Consider the following 3,887-nt stretch of genomic DNA (forward strand, 5'->3'; position numbering starts at 1 on the left):
TTTCCCTGGGGTGTTTACAAGCGCAGGTTGTCGATTGCATTCGGTTTTTCATTCATTTCAATGTCATGGCACGTAGGAAATTATCAGAGGCCACTCGTTGGCAAATAATCGGCATGAGGAATGCTGGTATGTCTCTAAGACAAATCGGGACTCAAATCGGACGACATCATTCCATAATTTCAAAACTTTTGAAAAAATACCGGGCCACTAATGAAGTTAAAGACCTGCCTAGACCAGGAAGACCCAGGAAGACCACAGTCCGGGAGGACAGAGCTTTACTGAGACTTGTACGGCGCAGGTCCTTCGACTCGAGCTCTCGGTTGAGACAGGAGTGGCTTCCAGGGAGACCCATCTCGAACAGGACTGTTCGGAATCGTCTGAAAGCTGCAGGATACCGGGCAAGGAGGCCAATCAAGCGACCCAGACTGTCTCCAGCCCATAAGGCAGCCCGACTGGCCTGGTGTAATGACCGTTTGCACTGGAACATTGCCTCTTGGAGGAAGGTCCATTTCTCAGATGAGAGCCGGTTCTTGCTGCACATGGTGGACGGTCGTACTCGGGTCTGGAGGCAGAGGAACACAGCAATGGCTCCACGGAACATCCAGGAGACTGTGGCCTTTGGGGGAGGTTCCGTTATGGTATGGGGGTGCATTTCCATGAACTGCAAGTTGGATATCATTACCATCCGTGGCAACCTTAACGGTGTTCGTTACCAACAGGAGGTTCTTGACAGGGCTGTGGTACCTCATTTTGAGAACCATCCTCTGGCAACGAGACCCATATTTATGGACGACAATGCTAGACCTCACAGGGCGCATGCTGTAAATGATTTTTTGCGGCAAAATGCAATTGACAGAATTCCATGGCCTGCCATGAGCCCTGACCTCAACCCCATTGAACATTTGTGGGACTTTATTGGCCGTCGTGTGAGGCAGAGAGACCCACCAGTCCATAATCTCAACGAATTGACGGCTGCCCTGCATGAGGAGTGGAACAGGATCCCCCAGAATCAGATCCGGAGACTCATCCAAGGAATGAGGAGGCGTCTGGAATCGGTGGTGCGTGCGCAGGGAGGACACACTAGATATTGATGAAAGTCGGTGTGCAGACTCTCAGATGACTGTTCTTTCTTTCCATGTGACATTTGTGTTAATACACCTGACAACAACGTCTGTGGATGAATAGTAAATTGTGTCCATTTTTTCATGAATTTAAGACAGTTTTAAGAATTTGGATTTCGTTGCAATAAAGCAAAGTCTTGATACTTTTTCCCTTTAAGTTGTTTGTCAGAGATCGTCTGTTGAATAAAAAAGTGTCAAACTATATCAACCCGGCATATTTTGATTGTCAGAACACTTCAAAGTTGCTCCAATAGAAAAAATTGGGGTGTTGCTTGATTAATTTCCAGGTGTATATAATCTATTCAGACTCTCTTTCTTGTCTTCAATCAATTAAAAATTTATCATGTAAACATCCACTTTTAATTGACATTATTGAATTGTATAATGATCTTGCTACTGGCCAATACGACATCGTCTTTTGTTGGTTACCCAGCCACGTAGGCATTTCTGGTAACACAATGGCTGATCTTGCTGCCAAGGCAGCACTCAACAAATCCGTGACACCACTTCTTATCCCATACTCTGATTACAAAGCTAGCATTAGAACCTACATCCGTGATCTGATGCAGAAGAAGTGGGACACCCAAGTAGGTATAAATAAATTACATGAAATGAAACCGTATATTGGTTACACCTACTTGGGCTGTCAGTCCAGATTTGAAGAGGTTATTTTAAGACGATGTCGTATTGGCCATACACGATATACACATGCATACCTATTGAAAGGTGAGGATCCTCCGTTTTGTATCCCTTGTGATGAGAGAGTCACGGTCAAGCATATCCTGCTTGACTGTGTTGAATTCTCCATCACAAGGGATAAGTATTATACAGTTAAAACAATCACGGATCTTTTTACCAGCATTAGGTCTCATTTAATTATTGGTTTTTTAAAAGAAATTGAATTTTTGGCTGAATTTTGAAAACTTGTTGTATAAATAGATGTATTTTGATTATTGGAAGTTTGGATTAGTAACTTGAATTGTTGGTGGTTGTACCCTCGACGGGGGTTGAAGTATTGTAAAATTATTGTCCTCCTGAGAGGGTACGTAAGTCCAAAAGCATTCACAGTAAATTTAAACTTTCCACTGTTCTTAATCGTAGTATATGTGTATTTATAATTTTTGGCTAGATGTGACTAAATTGCTGACAGCTGAGGGGATGATGTAAATCCAACTAGGGTCCATGCAGGTAGCAAAGGTACTGTAAGTCCCCATGGCCCCTAGTATGGTGATCTACCTTCAGTTCTTGGCAATCTGTAGCCTGATTTTGTGTTGTATTGTCCGAATAGTGATATTAGTTTTAACATTCCACACTAGTTTTAATCCCAAATGTGATATTCTAGTTGTTTTACTGTCCGTCGTTGACAGGTTTTTATAGTATCCATATATTTCATTTCAGTATTTAACGTTCTCGTCACGATATGGCTGAGATATTGCCGATGTGACGTTAAATATTAACTCACTCACTCACTGATTAGTACTGATAATGTAGAGACATTGTACTAGTTAGTACTGATAATGTAGAAGCATTATACTGATTAGTACTGATAATGTAGAGACATTGTACTAGTTAGTACTGATAATGTAGAGGCATTATACTAGTTAGTACTGATAATGTAGATACATTTAGCAGATTAGTACTGATAACGAAGGTCACGATATGGCTGAAATATTGCCGATGTGACGTTAAATATTAACTCACTCACTTAGTACTGATAATGTAGAGGCATTAAACTGCTTAGTACAGATAATGTAAAAGCACTTCCTACTTAGTGCTCATAATGTAGACGCATAATACTACTTTAGCATTTCCTTGAAATGTTTGATGATTTGTGCACACTGTCAGCATAGAAACTGCCTCAATGGTGACTGGCTTGTTGCAGGTGATGGAACAGATCAACTACTCCATCAACTTCTTCATGTATGTGATGTGCAGCCGGGCCTTCCGACACCGACTGGGTCAGATACGGGGCTGCAATTCCCTCGTAGCCCGGAGATCGGAGAGTCCAGCGACATTCATGCAAACAGCGGTATCGACAGTCTCCAGGAACTGACAGCACAGATGCGCACGCTCTACCTACTTATAACGCATTTCTTTGCTCCATATTATTGTCTCGTACTTATATTTAGATTTTCTGTTGTATGATTGTTGTTTTACACCGCATTCAACACCTTTTCGAGGAGCAAGGCTAAGACCAATCTCTAATTATTTAGAAAGAAACATTTATACCCATAATTCCAACGTCTCTATGAGCTGATGAGTCACGTTACACAAGACGCGCACAGTGAAGGAATGTGTGCCAGACCAACTACTACCGGTGTGTCTACCAGCTCCTGAAGTCACCAGCACTTGACATGCAGTGATTAGAGATAATTTGATAAATTCCTTATTCGGCTATTACGGGGAAGTTTGCACCATCACACACAAGTTAGTTGTTCAACAGATAGAAAAGCGCTAGATATGACGCTCTGAGATTATGTCACACATCTACTGTTTCGCGTGTTTTTCTGTGTTGTACCCGTTCGCATGTAGAGTTTTCCTCTACCCACATGTAAACATGTTTCAGCGTGGCATTCCTGTTCTGAATATCTTGATAAGAAAAAAAGATATAGCATATTTTTAAACGTGGCAGTATGATTCTCTGTAACATTTTATTTTAGCTTGTATACATGTTTTTGGGGGTAATAAATATGGTAAAATGAAGGTACCTCTGTATGTACTGGTCTTCCTGGTTCACAGAAAGAAACAACACGCTAGTAGTGAGAC

This window comes from Haliotis asinina, chromosome 13 (genome assembly GCF_037392515.1).
Source record: "Haliotis asinina isolate JCU_RB_2024 chromosome 13, JCU_Hal_asi_v2, whole genome shotgun sequence".
NCBI classification, from domain to species: domain Eukaryota; kingdom Metazoa; phylum Mollusca; class Gastropoda; order Lepetellida; family Haliotidae; genus Haliotis; species Haliotis asinina.